Raw genomic sequence first — 17160 nt, forward strand, 5'->3', positions numbered from 1 at the left:
AGGAGCTCAGAAATTATAGTTGACATCAACTAGTATGATGCCAATTCCTGGAAAATACTGTAATAGATAAGCATGTTAGCATCTAGATGATGATTAACAGCTAGATGGAGTTGCCGAAAAGTCAGTCAAGACCATCTGGTTTTTTTTCCTTGACAGATCAATACACCAGAGGAGAAGTAAGAAGTGACAGCTATCATACATACTAACTGATTTGCAACAAGATCCCACACAGTATTTTCATCAGCATACTTTGGAAACACCGATTACACAACATTTCTATTAATTAACTGCATAACTCGTAAAACTAGATGCTACATTGTTTCAATGTTCACTGTCAAACTGAAAGGGCATAATGACTGAAGTGTCACTAAAGGCTGCTTTGAGTTTTGATGTTTGTTAAATATGCTCTTTCTGTTGTTAGCAAGACTTCAGCTGAAGTACTATGTTAGCCCTGGGCTAACATCAGTTAGATAATATCAAGAATATGGGGAGTTTAAAAAAATTAGAACGATCAAAGTAAACCAGAGGCAACTTGCAGAGATGTAATTTTTGAAAAAGGTGAAAAGTGGTTACAGAAAGAGGAGGCCAGGTGAGGAGTCATGGTCTTAAAAACTTTAGTCTTTAATGAAAGATACTGAAAGGAAGTATAAAATAAAAATGTTGGCAGTAAGGAAAAGTACTCAGCTAGACCCTCTAGGTAGCTTGTAAAGATGTAAATAGTATTTTCCATGGAGATTAAGAATGCACTGGATGCACATTTGTCAAGGATAATATATATGTGTATGTAGTTGAGCTGTCCTTGGAAAATTTATTTTGATGTCAAAGCTGTGACAGTGAAACTTTTTCCCCTTGTTGCGTACTCTTGGTACTTGAGCTGAACTGCATGATGTAGAGAAGGCCTTAGTAGGGAAGATAAGTATTTTGTGCCCACTGTCAATTCAGTCTTATTTGCCTTCCTATTGTTTTATTGCTGTGACTGACTTAACCCACAGCAAATAAACTTTGCATTGTGTCCTGTGGAGAAGGGTTACCAAGTTCCTGACTACTAAGACACACAAGCCTGCAGACTTCTTGCATGTCATGTTCATCTTAAGAATTGGTCTTTTCCAAGAAGTAACCGAATGTTTCACATAGAAACAGAGAATGTTAGCACCATATCTGTCCAGTATTGCATCAGTTGAGATTCCTGTTTCTGCCAGTATAAGCCATTTCACAAGAATCAACAGGAAGTCCCATAGCAATCTTTCTTGATTATCCTGTGAAGGGAAAACTGTCTGACCTTCAGTCACTTGGACACTTGTTCCCTGAAAGAAGAAATTTACATAAGTGACCCAAAAATAACCACATCTTTTTATTGTGCAGAGACAAGCTGCCTCCTTTTTAGAATCCATTAAAATTTATTGGGTTTTTTGTACCTTAGAACAATGAGTTTCACACCGTAATTATGAGTTGTGTAAAGTTCTGAACATTTCCTTTCTTCATTTAAGATCCACTAGTTCTTACATTGTCAGGGTTAAAATGTACCTATGGCTTTGCTTCACTTTATTGTTCAGTGCTCTGTATTCCTATGTAATACCATGTTTTATGATATGATGTTATAGTCCTCCAAATTACATCATTTCAAACTTTTCAGTCTCTTTTCATGCTGTTTTCTTAGTTTGAATGTCATACATTTCTGAAAATAGTTTAATTTTTTCTGTATACTTCTTTGATACAAAGGAAAAAGAATTGAACATGATGCAGCAGGGAGAATACACTATCAATAAAATGATGACAATGATTTTTAGTATTTCCTGATCTATTTTTTATTAGAGCAAAGTTTGTTTGCTTGTTAGTTAAGTATTTGCTCATCTCAGCCCAAGAGTATTTGACTGTATTTGTTCATCCTATACAAAGGAATAGTGTCATAATAAGATAAAATAACAAGACCCCGGACAAGACGTTTAGCTGTGTAGATGGGTAAAATCAGGCATATTGGAAATCTTGTGAAGAGAGGCTGCACAAAAATCTGATGGGTAGAATTCATAATAAGAAAGGATAGGATTGGAGTGTATGAAGTGAACTTACAAGGGGCTTGTAAATAGCATGATCAGAGAAGTGATAACTGCAAGTAAAATGCTGCAATAGGTGGAAAGGCAAGCAGAATCAATTGTTTGAGATGGAAGAGAATATTGTTATTAGAGAGAAGCCAAACAAGTGTGAAAGACTAAGGAGCAAAATTAAGGAGATCAGGAATTGGGATTGAGCACAGCAGGAAGCGGAGAGGAAGATGAAAAAATCATACATTTGAGACAAAGAGAAACAGAAATAAAAGAGGGAAAGTTAGGCAGGAGTGCAGCTAAGGAGAAAAGGAAAACCACATATTCAGGTATTTTTTTCATGGAAGAAATATTCCCCAGAAGAGGCAAAAAGATCACAGAAATGAAGGAAACTAGGGGTGAGTCAAAGATGGAGAAAACTGAACCAGAAATTGCTTAATGAATACCAAACCAGGTTTGGTATTCATTAAAGTGCAAGAAGAGTAGAACTGAGGAAGAGCAAGGAAATATCATCAGGAGAAAGTATTGGAGGAATCCCTAGTCTGGGGATGGTTGGTAGGGATATGAGTATAAAGAGAGAGAAAGGATCTGGGACAAAGGAAATGGAAGCTTTAGGAGAATCAAAGACCAAATCAAACAAGAAAAATGAGGAGACGGTGAGTTAAAAAGTACAACATCAGCATATATATAAATACTGTATTTCCATTCCTGTATTAAAATCCAACATGCTCTCCAAAATAGAATTAGCAAGCAAGACCTAGTGTTGTGCCCATAGCTTTTCCAGTTGCATCTGCTGGCCTAATAAGCGACTGTTTTACCCTGCAAATCTTGTTTGCTGTGTAACGTTGGAGTGTTACAGCTACAGCAACAGTTCCACTAGAATAGCATTGGTATTTTGGCAATGCTGAATTTGCTCTAAGAATTTAAAGCAGTACTTCACCTGGAAATAAATGCTTGCATCTCTGTCCACAAATCTTTTGACTCATAACTAGAAATTTTCTCCTTTTAGCAGGAAATCATGTAGTGCCATACACTGTGGCTGTGCGTAACTAGGATGTTTTAGGTGACATTCCACAGTTTGCCAGCTCCTTTTGGCAGTGGACTGGTGAGAGCTAGATTTCAGCTTCAGCTCTAACAGTTGGCGAAGTAGGAAACTGCCAAGGACAGAGGCTGCTGAGGAGTCAGCAAGATAGGCCTTCTTATTTTGTGTCAGTGCTGGAGAGTCCCAACAGCTGTTGCTGCTGCCAAGCAGGATGCACCCTACTCTCAGAGGTGGCAACTACTGCAGCAGCAGGGGATGCCTCTCCCAGAAGCAGTGCTTACCATCCTCACCTCCTGTCACATCAGCAGTCCCTTTTCTCTTGGGCACTCCCCACAGCTCTGCCGTGCGTCTCTGTCCCTTTCCTTACTCTGTTTTCTGGCCGTAGAGGCAGTCAGACTGGTGCTTAGAGGTTCAGAAGTACTGTAACTAGTTAGGAGTTCATTGTTTATTCCATAGAGGATAATTGTGTCTGGTACTGTCTCTGAAAGAGAATTCTTTGGAATCTACGAGTGCCAAGGAGCAGGTCATGCCTGCAGTATACTGGGCTACAAATACTGTATCATGGTTTTGAGGTTTTTTTCCCCAGTCACTGGCACAGCATTAACCTAAACTAACTAAACCTGTTCTGCAGAATCTAGCACACAAGTGCTGCCTCTATGGCTCATCTTTACTCACAGCCACACCGCTTTTCTTGGTCTCAAATCAGACCAAAGACATTTCTGCCACTAGTGTGGCATCTTCCTTAGCTTTGAGGCCATCCTGTGCTTGTTTTGAGCTCCTCCAGCAACAGAGTATCCAGTCAGTTTGCATGACTATGGCTAAAATAGAGTATAATATATTCAGTTCCCAAATTAGACTGAATCTGTGAGTCTGACAGAAGTGAAGGCAGCAAACAAGATTTGAGGAGAGATCAATGAGGACGAAACACAACAATCAAAGGGATTTTCTGAGGATTATTTCCAAGGTAATAGATCAGTCTGCATTTGCATTTTAGAGTGTTAAGTGAGTCTCACTGCAGATTTAAAGAAGCATTAAAACATTAAAGAAGCTGCCTTGTTTGTTTCTTTTTGTGGATGAGGCACATGAAACTTCTCTAGCTGTGCAAGAAGGCAAGTGCTTTCCATTGTAAGAGAATGGTGGCTGCTGTCATTTATAACCATCAGACAGGTTTCAACAACAGAAACTTACTATTTTGTACAGAATGTACTTTTGAAAGTCTGAAGCCACTTTTAACTACAAGAGGGGAAGGGACATGGGTATATAACACATTCTTATTTGCAGATATTATGGCTTTGATACTACCCATTTTGTGTCCCTGGAAGCACAGTAATTTCATAGCAAGAACATCTGTAACACTATCACCTTATCTTGAACTCTTTTTTACACTGTAAGTAATCTGATATCCTAAGTCCCGTCCCAGTACATTACTGTCAGCTTTTTTATGATAAAAATATTGGAATAATATTTCTCTTTGAAAAATTTTTGAGCAAATAACCTCATAACGAATAATACTGCAGTAATTTATCTTCTGTGTTTAGCAAAATAGCCATTGGCATGACTCGGTGGCTACACAGGGAAAGAACAGGTCACTAGTACCAAATATCCCATAATTTTTAAACTACTGCTGCTGGTAGTAACAGTAACATTGGCTGTTGCAAATGATTCTGCCTTTTTTTGTTTCTATTCTATTTTAGAACTCAGTAGCATTCTGAGAAGCCACATGATCTGCAGGGCTTTTTAACCTGAAATTTATATTGCATCTGAAATCTGGTTTCTAAGCCTCACGTATTCAGGGAAACAGAAATATTCATTTTCTTGGCCCTCCCTCTGTTCACGTTGTATATATTAGCACCGTTGTGCATGTGTCACTGTACAAAAATGTTTAGGACATTTCCTGTAATTTCGTACTCAGGGCTAGTTTTGAGAAACCAACTTGTTTTAACAGCTATTTTTCCTTTGTGAAACATGAAATAAGTTATTGATGTAACAACAGAAATTGTAAATGTTCCAAGTCTCTTCCTTTGAGCAAAAGGGGGAGAAAAGTATTGCTTCAAAAAGACAAGCTATTTCATGCTTGCTGTGTCCTTGCTTCCCTAAATAGGTCGTTGTCTTCTTTGACGTTCTTCTGTAAGCACACACTATTAGGTTTTATTGAAATTTTTACATAATCAACTGGCAGCAGCTACTGACATAAAATGAATATAGCAAAACTAAATGTGAGACTGTATAGAAGAAGTGATTTTATTTTAAACAAAACTGATTTCAGTCACTCATGCTCATTCTCCTATAGATTTCATTCAGTCAGCCTTTCATACTCATTTTCCATACCCACATTTTAACAACCACCAAGGTGTGTATGTCTGGCTAGTTCAACCAAGATTATTTGTGGTGAAACAGAGAACAAAGGATGACAGATTTGGAGTCATCATCATGTTTCCTGGGTTCTTTTCGCTGGGTGACCATGTGCTCATTTTGGAAATGCTTTTTATACCCTTCAGAGACCCAGGGACACAGGTCCATGAGTCATTAAGCAATGTTGTTGAATGACTGCCTGGCCTTTTGCCTCCTGTTCTGTGAGTAGTCTATCTTCAGTTTTAGGTTGTCCTTTGTTTTCCCAGTCTGTGTGTTTCAAGACTCTGACTGTGATCTCAGTGACCTGCTGGTGCTGTCAAGTCATGCTGTTCTTTGTCACTTCTTTTCTTGTAATTTCTTCTAGTGCTTTCATACATATGTTTCTGCATGTAATTTATTCATTTCAGCCTTAATGTTTCTATTACAAATATCTGCATTATGGAAGTATCAGGTCACACAAATGAGCTAGACAAGGGAAGTACACTGTCTAAACAGGCAACAAGCTATAGAGAGGATCCTGTGCTAAGTACTGTACCTTCACGCTGAAATTACATTTGGAGGGATGCTTGCACTGGTCATTCTTGCAGAATAGCATTCATTACCAATGAAAGTCCATAAATATAAACTAGCTCACTCGTTAAGGCATGAAGGGTACTTGCTTTTTTTGGTGGCTTTTTAATCACCAGACTCAATGCTATGAACACTTATTGGAAGTGAGATGAACCCTCTGGAATGACTGCAAACTTATTGGTGCTCTTTCATATACTCTTGCTCCGTTGAGTGTTACCCGGTAATAACAACAGTGCTATACAGACTTCTGTAAGAAGAGTACCTGAATTTAGGTACTGGTAGTTTTGTTTGAGTGTCTACACTGTTCTTCCACCTATGGATCTGATTTTTGTTGAATAATGGCCTATGGTTCCTGGAAGCTCGTTAAATGTTATTGATGTTGTAGGTAGTTAAAGACTGAGAGAACCAGGGGTTAAGCATGTTTATATGAGGATTTGAGAGAATATCGAATAGTAGAATAATACTGAACCAGAATAAAGACAATGTTTTATGGAAGATGTTGCAGGTGAGTATAAGATGATGCTCCTGCCTGTCTAATAATCAAAGGTTAAATGCTGTATTTAATATTTCCAAAATTTTTAACCCTGTAGTGCATGGTGGCGAGTGATGTATTAGGATCTTTCCTTTGAGGGAAGCAAAACGAAACAGAAAAAAACGTAAACCATGCTAAAGAAACAAGAACATGCATAAATTTTACTCATGCATCTCAGTTAAAATGCATCTCAGTTAAAATGAAATGTAAAGTTTATTTCTTCGTTATAGACATATAGCCAATGACAGCAAATGTTAAAAGATAACAGAAAGATCATCTGTGAATGAGTTTAGCAGGCCCCTGATATCACCAGAAGCTCCTACAGAATGAGGTGTTCCATCCTGGTAAACTAAGATAACTGTTGATAACAGTTGTTCATTATTTTTGTCTATCACTTGCACCCTGTTGCTACTGTTGCTTAGCTTTGCCTTAGATAATTCTGTTTGTAATCTCACATGCATTAGATTCAAACAGAAGGATACCGTGCTTAGTTTTTAGATTGTCATGGCTGAAGCCGAAGACACCAGACAAATATGAACAAACTAAAGTAATAAAATCAAATATCAAAAATAAAATAATAAAATCTACTTGAAAGCTAGCTCCATCTCCAAACAAGAAAAAACAAGTTTATTCTGGTGATTAGCAGAATAGCTCACCCACATGTACTGCAAAGTCTATATATGTAACATGAGTATGATACATACACATATATTTGTGTGTGATGAAGCACTATCTTTTTAAGATACAAGGCACGAAGTTATTGTCCTAGGTAGATGGTTGTCAAGTGACAGACTATGGAAGAGGAAGTGGGACAACTATCTAAATTATAAAGTTGAGAGATCAATTTCAGTAAGGTTCAATTAGGACTACCCCAGGAATTGTAACTGGGGAAATGGGAAGACAGGTAGATAGAAGAAAGGTTAAAGCTTTATGTGGAGTAAAAGCTGCTTCTTCTCAACTCCAAATAAAAGCAGCTTTAGGAGAATTTAATTTTTCACAGTAATGCAAGGTAACTTTGCTGGTACCAGCAGACCATGATGAAAATTACTGAAAAGGATTGGAATGGAGCTGGAACAAGGAATATGGCTGCTTCCACTGAATTTAAATGAGCAGTTGTAAAAACTCATGCCTTAAAATTCCTGAGACAAGGAAAGCCTTTTACAACAAGGATTTTCACATTCACTGATACTACAGGAGTGGTGCTGTTAGAAAGCAGAAGTGAGTGAAATCGAGTAGAGTAGTATTGGAATTCTGTTACTTTGAGGCTGGATCAGAACTTCACCCACTCAGAGATACTCTGAGGGAGAGAACAGCAGCCTTAACTATAGCAGCCTTTCACTCTTGGTAGCCTGGTTGCAATGCATTCTGCTTAGACTCTCCTGAAGTACCTAATTTCATGGAAATGGGTAGGCAGCAGAGTACCACCCACCCAACTGGCATAGCAGGCAGTAATATTGACACATAGAGATTACTGTAGAGATTCTTGTACTATACTGTATATGAAGTGGATCATCTCGCTTGTGTGTTAATCGAATGACAGGCAGAGCACAGTTGCGTCCAAAATGTGGACACAAAATTACAGAAAAATCAACCTCTAAAGTCTAACCTAACTGGCCCTCTTTCTCTCCTATGGGAAGCCCCGGTATCATCCTATTCTGCCTCTAAAAGGGGGTGAATGGGAGGTGTATTTGTGGCTTGTGTATTCCCATTTACCTTGCTTGTGCATATCAGATTGGTCTATATGCTTAAATACCAACTTTATTTTGTCATGGTTTTCTGCAGAACATTGATGCATTTGCTACACCTCCATCAAGAAGAGCTGGCTGATGAACTTAGAATGCCCTAACAGAGGGTCTGAGTTGAGACATGAGGAAGAATACTGCTCAGGAACAGTTGCTAGCCTTCCTTGACTAACCAGCGCTAGTGAGTACAGCTGCTCTTGTCTGACTTCACCAGGTTTATTGCAGTTGCAGGAATTTTTAGCCTGGCTTTAACACCCTACAGTAATAATAAATATGTGTTTGTAAATTGCATTAACCCTAGAACATTAGGGAATGTCTGCACGCTGCCACAAAGAACTACAGGCTAATGACCTTTACAAGCTATTGCAAGGCAAGAGCAGCCAGGAAAATGCAAACACCTGCACCAAGGCCCTCGGAGCTTTGAGCTGTAACTCAAAACTTCTACCAGCCCCCAAACTCACCTAGCCCTGCCCCAGAGCCTCCAGCTGCTCCCACAGGCTCTCCAAACCCTGCCCCAAAGCTCGCATCAACCCTGAAACACACCACAGCCTGGCTCGGTGTCCCTAGAGCTCCCAGCAGGCACCCAACAATCCCAAAGCCCTGTCCCAAAGCTCCCACCGGCCCTTGATCCCCCTGCCTCAGGGCTGGCACCTGCAGGTGGCACGGGGGACCCCCAAAGGCCAGGGCCACCCTGTAGGGCCAGCCGGGCAGCCGGGGCGCCGCACAGCTCTCCTCAGCGGGCCCACATGCCACCTCCTGCCCTGCCTCGCACCATCCCTCAGTGGCTGTTGGGGAGCGGTTCCACACGGGCCAGCAGAAAGCTCATGCCATGGGATGCAGAAAGCTTCTGCAACGCGACTGATAGCACTGTGCTGCTCCCAGCCCGCAGCTGTGGCCCAGCGCTGCACGTGCCCGGCAGCTGGGTCTGCATGCACATGCATGCACCCACCACCTGCCCTGCGTGTCCCACATGTGCCACAGCACCAGCCCTCCCTGTTGCCCCTCCCGGCCCCAACCCCTCAGCGCAGGTAGCAGCCTCGCGCAAGCATGGCCTGGCAGGGGATGCTCCATTGCCCTCCCTCAAGGCCAAGGCAGTGTGGCGGCCAGCAGGCACAGCTCATCCTGCCTTGCGCAGGATATTTATTGCATGTCTGAACAGTGATTGCCAGTGATAGGGACTGTCTGCAAAAACAGGCTTGGAATTATATACAACTAAACTACATACAACTAAATTATAATCGCTAATAACAGCTAGCATGAGTTAGTTATTTAGCATGCATAAAACAAAGTTCTTACTCAAGAGGTGTCCCTATGGGGGAGAAGACAGGTTCAGCCCATCAACAGATCCCAGAAGTTCCGATGGAGTCCTCCCTAATTTCTCCCTTCATCTGTCCACTTTTTATACTTCATAGTACATTGCGTATTCATTCATCATACACAGGATTAGTTACAAGTTTCTCACTTCTAATACGAATTAGTACGTATCCTCAGATAGCACTGCTGAAGTTCTCTGCTAACTACGCATGCTCCTCAGGCGGGTTTTTGCCCTCCTTTGGGGGGGCTGTTTGAGTTGAAGGTTGTGATCTCCCACTAAGATAATTGCCCACTAAGAATAAGGCAATTATCTTTGTCTTATTTTCAACTAATTTTCTGTTGATGTCAGAGGGTTGCAACACCTTATCCTGTTTCCTCTCATAGCCAGAACTTTCCTCACTTGAAGGTTTCTTTCTGCATAACTTCGATAACGGCATTGTTTTCACTACCTGTTCTTTGTTTCTCATCCTCCCCAAGGCTGACTACCTTGGTGAGAAGTCCCTTCATAACAACTATAGAGAGTAAGTCAGCTTGACCTAGCTTTGTGAACACTGAATCAGAGTTGGGTAACCAGGGAGTTTAGACAATTTCCCCCCACTTTGGACTTACTTCAGTCCAGGACTAGTCCATTTCCATCACATTTAGGTGGAGCTTGAGTGACTTTAGTCATGCATATTGTTGTTACTAACTGGTGTTGTGTGCCCAGTGAGGTGTAGTAGTACCTTGGAAGTAGGCAGCTTTGAGATGGAGGTGTGCGTTAGTATTACAATGAGATTATTTCAGCTGAGGAAAGTAATTTCACCATAATGGTTGGCTCAGCCACAGACATCTCCGGGATTCTTCGTGTGACAACTGGTATGCAGCTTATCAGCTGTGTGGTGCCATCTGGTTCCCTTTCCTGCAGGGAGCACGACAGCCTGGCCGTGGTGTCTCCACTCCGCACCATCCTCCGTCACCACTATCCGCGTGCGCTGAGCTGCCAGGAGGTGTTGCTTAGGGAACTGTGGTGATATAGATTCTGTGCATGCCAACCATCCTGAAGGCCATAGCTGTGTTTTACTCTAAAAAGCTTTCCATAATACTACGCTTCTGTTAAGGTGCAATTTTCTCTAGTTCCCCCCCTCAAGGTGATTTTCCTACACACCTGCAGGCAGCAGGACTAATGTCATCTCCTTTTGCCCACTTGGGCTTGGACTAAAATCCCTTCCCTGACTATTCTTTAGCTTTTACAGCCTTTGAGCCTTCCCTTGGGCCTGGTTGATAGTCCTTTGCCATTTCACCCTGTTCACAGCCAGTGTGAGTCTAGGTACAGACTATCTCAAAGAATTTCAGTTACACGATAAACCTGGTTTTTTGTAAATTAATTGTAACATTTTAATTGCTTTCAAAGAGAATTATGGGAAATCCTGTCCGCATGGTGACCTAGCATAAGCAATGATGGAAAGGTGCATCAGATGTGACCTTCATGTCAGCTCAGTGTGCCTCAGACAGACTGCATTTGACACTCTGTGGCATGCTGCGCAGCTCCAGAAATTAATGCTAGGGAAAAAATGGGCAAAAATAATAGTAAATGTAGAAACATGAGTTAGGAAAAAATGCTATAAATTAGGTGTCTGTGATTGAGGCAGTTGATCTTGCTTGTGGATCTTTGGTGTGTGAATTTGATGCTGAATGGCCCATTTTTCATTTGACTTGGCTTGAGTTATTTTAAAAGAGATAGAAGAGAAGCTTATGGAATAGAATAGGTTATTGAGTCTTCCTAAAATGCTCACAATGATTACGTATAAAGCCAAAGTGAAGGATGATGGAATAAGATTCTGTGCTTTATAAGTAAATACAGTACATTTAAACCTGATCTCCGTGCAGGGTCCTAGTTATTTCTGTTTTTAAAATCCAGAAGAAGTTTAGGAAGTCTTAGAGGTTAGTATTGTGGGAAATAAATGGCTCCTCCACAAAAAATTCCATGTAAGCAAGGCTCTTTGAACAATTCTGTTTGAAATCAGTTGTAACTACAACCAGTTAGTGGTTTAATGTTGAAATGTATACTTGCTCTCCTATAAAGCAGTATTTCATTTGCATTTCAGTGCTATGAGTCTTGACAAATTTGAGAAGAGCCCAAGGGAAATTTTTCATCCTGAGATACAAAAGGTAGGAGGTGACTTCTTTTTTTGTTTGGTTGTGTTTTTTTATTATTTTCTGGAAAAATAAGTCATTAAGTATAAATGCTAGTGGTTTGTTTCTTTCAGTAGCAGGATAATAATGATGAGTAGGGTTACAGTTACAAAATAAGCTGTCTTTATCAGTTGAACTGGCTACTTCAAAATGAAACAAATATACAAATATGTTACAGGGTATTTTGTGCTGTCTTCAGTATCGGTGTGCTAAAGATATTGTTTTGTTTACAGGATTTATTGGTTCTTGAAGAGCAAGCGGTAAATGTAAACTTATCACTCCTAGCACTTACTTAGTGACTTACAACAACTAAGATATCAATTGCTTATTGCAGTACAAAAATGTAGTATTTCCGTGCAACATATGAGATCAAAAATCATTTTAAGCACCAGCATAATATATCTTATTAATAGATCACCAACTTAGTATATGATAAAATTCACAATCTATGATCAAAAGTAAATTATTAGGTATCTGCTACTTCAGCGTGTAATGGAGTTGGTATGAAGTGTATATTCCTGTGTGTAGGATGTATACAAAAGATGTATATAAAAGTCCTTAGAGGAAACATTATTTTATGTCTTTTGTTTGATTGTCTGTTTATCCTATAATATTTGGTTCTATTTCTCAGGGACCTGTGAATTTTAAATTTGGAGTCCTTTATGCTAAGGATGGGCAGCTTACAGGTGATTAAATGTTCGGTGATGGTGAGTTTTTCACCTTTTTCTTGGCTGAAGGTTGCATAAAATATTACACTTCACTGTGAGTACAAACATTCACAGTCATGACCCTCTTAGAATTCATCTTAGGTGCCTTGAAGATTTGTATATAAATCAAATGGTTATACTGAATAAACTGTATTGTTTTTTCTAGTGGGCGTTCCCACAATTAAGTGGTGTGGAGCTGAAGGGGACTACAATTTAATGGTGATGGAGCTGTTTGGACCGAGTCTTGAAGATCTCTTCAGTTTTTGTTCAAGGAAATTTAGTCTCAAGACAGTCCTATTACTCGCTGACCAAATGGTAGGAAACTGCTTTGTTGATCTTGATGGTGCAGTATGTTGGAATATTAAAATTTCTTGAGAGATCAGAACCAAATACGTTGTTTCTGTAATTTAGAGGTGAATAGGCCTGTATCATTAAAGAAAAGACTCAAAATTGGTTTTGTTTCTCTTAAATACAAAGTGCCCAATCTAAAGTGACTACAAAGTCTTAATTGATTTTAAAAAACCAGACTTGCACTGTTTGCAAACCATCTGTTGCACTGCTCAAAGACAAAAGAAATTCGCCCAAGAAAGTTTTTGGAAACAAATGTAAAATAGACACGGGGAAAGACCTGGAGAGGTTTATGTATTGTCTATCAAATTATGTTCTCTTTAATGCCCTTACATTTTACAATAAAAAGTTTCATTACCTCTTTTATCATTAAGACAATGTTGCTAGTGTTATTATAAGGAAAAAAGTGTATGCCTAGTCTCTCTCGAGTGATTTTTTTTTTCTCTTTATCTAGATTAGTTGAATTGAATATATTCATACTAAGAACTTCATCCACCGAGATGTGAAGCCAGACTTCTTAATGGGCCATGGGAAGAAAGGCAATCTTGTCTACGTAATAGACTCTGGATTAGCAAAGAAGTATCGAGACGCTCGAACTCACCAACGTATTCCATATCATGAAAATAAAAACTTAACAGGAACTGCCTGTTATGCATCCATCAACACGCATCTTGGAATCGGTGAGCTGGAGAAAGCAATAAATAGAAACTTTAAAAGTGTCAATGCACATAATTTTAGCACAAGTAGATGTTGCTTTAATGAGGCATAGAAGATGGTCCTTATTTATGGCACTTAGTGCAGTGTGCTTGGCCTCTTATCTCTTGATTGGGTGGGATTTGGTCAGATTGTAATTCTCAGGAATTAGCATATTTTTTTAATAGTTGCAAGGGTGATAGGCTTTTTCTTGTACTGGATGAGTTTATCATGGGCATAGTAACTCTCTCAACTGTCTCTTGTTTTTCAAAGGGTTTTTATGACAGTCTTGTTGCACAGTCTTTTGTTTTTCCAGTGCTCCTAATGAGTCCACTTTTTCATACTGTTGTAGAGCAATCTCACAGAGATGACTTGGAGTCCTTGGGCTAAAATACTGATGTATTTTAACCTGGGCTCCCTCCCCTGGCAGGGACTGAAAGCAGCAACAAAGAGGCAGAAATAGGAACGTATCAGTGAAAAGAAAATGTCTACACCCATGGAGGTTTTGTGTAAAGGATATTCTTGTAAGTTACTTTTCTGCGGCACTAGGCTTACATGTTCACATTTTAGTGGGATTTCTTTTTGCTTTGCACAGAATTTTACCAGTCTTTTTTACTTGTCTCTCTCTCTTTTTTTTTTCTTTTTTTTCTTTTTTTTTTTCTTTTTTTTTTCTCTAAATTCCCCCAACCCTGCCCATGATCGGGCATGTCTGTAATGAAGATACTGTGCTTTCAAGACTGGGATCTTTCTGTTCATAGACCATTTCTAATTATCCTTTGTCTTAACTATTAGTAAGCAATCATTGAGGTGCCCTCAATTCAAAGGGTAGCTTAGTACATCTGATTTGCACTGTGTTGTGTGTGCATGTGTTGGTGTTGGCTGGATAACTCTCAACAGCAAATAGCATTTTGAGAAACTACCCATTTCTTCATATGTGTGGATACTGTTTCTTGAATTATTTGGATTGCATAGTCAGATGCACCTATTGCAGTTGTTTCACTTGAGAATTGTCATTCCAGGTTCACGTAGTTTGGCCTGTTGATGGTCAGCATCTGTGAGAGGTGTAAGAAACCCTCCTATATTCTAGCATCGTGCTTCAAACCTTTTCTGTTTCTCAGTTTGGTATTTATGCCACAGTAATAATGAGGTGTTTTTGAGCCCTGCAAAATGGTACTTAAATCAATTTTAAAACTTATTAATGTTAGCTGCCATCAGGCAATATTGTTGATCTTTCATAAAGAGTGCTGTCTCTATTCTGTCCATGCGTTTGGCTTCAGCAGCTAGGTATGACAATGAGAACTATGGTTTTTGTCATGGTTGTGTGAAAACTTACTGCCTTCGCTCTGTTTCAACTGTCCCTCCATAGGTGTTCCTTTACATTCATCAACTGTGTTTTTTCTCTGGGGTTAACAGGCAGGAAAGACTAATGAACTTTTCTTGTGCTCTTTGTTAGAATGTCTTTCTTAACATAAATTACTAATATATAATCTCAGCCAGAAAGACTTGAACTTAAAATCTCGTATTCTGATACTGCTGCTGTCTCTGGTGCACTGAATTCACAACAATATTCATTTTTTTGCTGTGTAACTAATATTTCACGAGCCATGTAAAAACAGGTGTTCAGACTAGTCTGAAAATCTGAAATTGTAACAGGACTTACATGGGAAATTGATAGTGGTCCCCTCGTTTTTGTGTGTTTTGTGAGGTAGCAGACATGAACCTTTATGTGACTTAACAGCAAAGAGATGCTAGTCCATGTCCTGCAAGGAATTGCGCTTAAGTACATTCAAAGGAAAGAAAGGTAAAAAACTCTTTTCTTTGTGCAATTGTAGTTTTAAGCCTGTCCTCCTCCACACACACGCACCCCCACCCTGCTGGTTAAAGAACTCTAATATTATAGATCCTCTCTGCTGTTGGCAAATGAGATCTTTGATTTCTGTGATAGACAAGAAATTTCCTTTTCAGGGTTGACTTGATAGATGGGCTACAGTGTTGCCTTCTGTAGATTTCTAGTATTAGCTCATTATTTTTTTTGTGATGTTTAGGATGTTTGCTGTTGGGCTTGGGGTTTTTTTGTGATTCAGAATTACAAAAAGCAAATGTGAAACTGAAGGGAAATAACTGGCTTTCTTTTATTACAGCTGAATTTGCCACATACTTGAATTTCGGCTGTTCTTTGCGTTTTGATGACAAACTGGACTATTCCTATCTAAGGCAATTATTCAAAAACCTCTTCCACCGACAAGGGCTCTCCTGTGACTATATGTTTGACTGGAACATTCTGAAATTTGTGAGTAGCTGATGTAGATCTCTAAATATTTTTTTCTGTTTTTTTTTTTTAATATTATATTGTCAGTTTTGAGCATCTTAACTGATACTGTAAGACTCTCTTACCTTTTTCCTCCTCTAAGCTCTGTTGTCTAGAAAAAAAATCATGAAATGAGGAAAAGCAGGAGATACAGGAGCTGTGAGAAGGATGTTGAGTGATAGCTAATTTGAAGTTACGGGGTTTTAAATGTGTAAGGCTTCTGAGATACTTTCTTCAGGGCAATCACCAGGCCAGGTTGCAAAATTACCGTTTTCTCCCACCTTGAACTTCAGTGCAGGTCATATGCAACTGTTGAGGAGGTGTCCAGCTGCCATAACATTATATGTGTACATTAGCATTTTGAAGACTATCCCAGCAGTTGCATGAACAAAATTTATGGCAGTTCCCTAGAAATTTTGTCGAAGTCATGCCCTAGCAAATTTCAATTCATGGGTTGTCCAGTTCTTTATTTTCAGTATTTTTATCCAAATACGTAGTTGCAAGCTCAGTAATCCCCCAAGTTATTCACTAGCATTGACCCGTAGGGTGCAAGCAGAGCGGCTGAAGATGCTGAACGTGAAAGGTGAGAATGCGAGGAAAGACTGAGACATACACGAAATCCAGCTGTGTGTGGATTACCCTCCACTGCTTCTGGCAGGCTGAGAGGAACACAAGATGTAGCTCCTCCTACTCCTCTTACCCCAGCTTCACATACTGGTAAGCAAGCAGATACCTGGATAGATGCACCTTGTAGACTACTCTAATTTTGCAGTTTGTTCCTGGTCATTGGAAATTCAAAATTAGAATTAGAATACCTGAGTGGTATTTGTCTCTGGTAAGGGTTTGGGGGTTTTGTTTGTTTTTTTCTCCCCTTTGCTTTTCAGTAGTTTGAAGGTAATTGGATATACTCATTACCTGCCGATTGCTACTTAGATTTCTGTGAATGTAAAACAAAGGCCTTGATTTCGCTTGTTTGACTCTGTGGAAGTTTTAATATGCCAACATTGAGAATACAATTTTTCCAGTGACCACGTTATAATCCCATTTCTCATTATGAGAATGTAATGTGTTTTTTCTCACAGCCAACACCTCTCCTTGGCCAGTATCTGGTAGGGAACGAGAAAGGAAATTAAGTATGAGATTGCATCGTGGTGCCCCAGTCAATATCTCATCATCTGACTTAACAGGTCGACAAGATACCTCTAGCATGTCAACTCTGCAGGTAAAAAAGATTTCTGTGTAATGGAAAATGAGGGTAATTTGATAAAGTTAATCTGCCGAAAGAACATACCAGCTAATTGATTTGATTTTGTACTGATTTTGCAGATGATGTTGACTTGT

At 39.5% G+C, this 17160-nt stretch overlaps 1 pseudogene; it reads left to right on the forward strand.

Annotated features, from left to right (window-relative positions):
- The first annotated feature begins 12434 nt into the window (after positions 1-12434).
- Positions 12435-16678, forward strand: LOC130156198 (casein kinase I-like; annotated as a pseudogene).
- Positions 16679-17160: the final 482 nt, after the last annotated feature.

The sequence above is a fragment of the Falco biarmicus genome, chromosome 10 (assembly GCF_023638135.1).
Source record: "Falco biarmicus isolate bFalBia1 chromosome 10, bFalBia1.pri, whole genome shotgun sequence".
In the NCBI taxonomy this organism is placed as follows: Eukaryota; Metazoa; Chordata; class Aves; order Falconiformes; family Falconidae; genus Falco; species Falco biarmicus.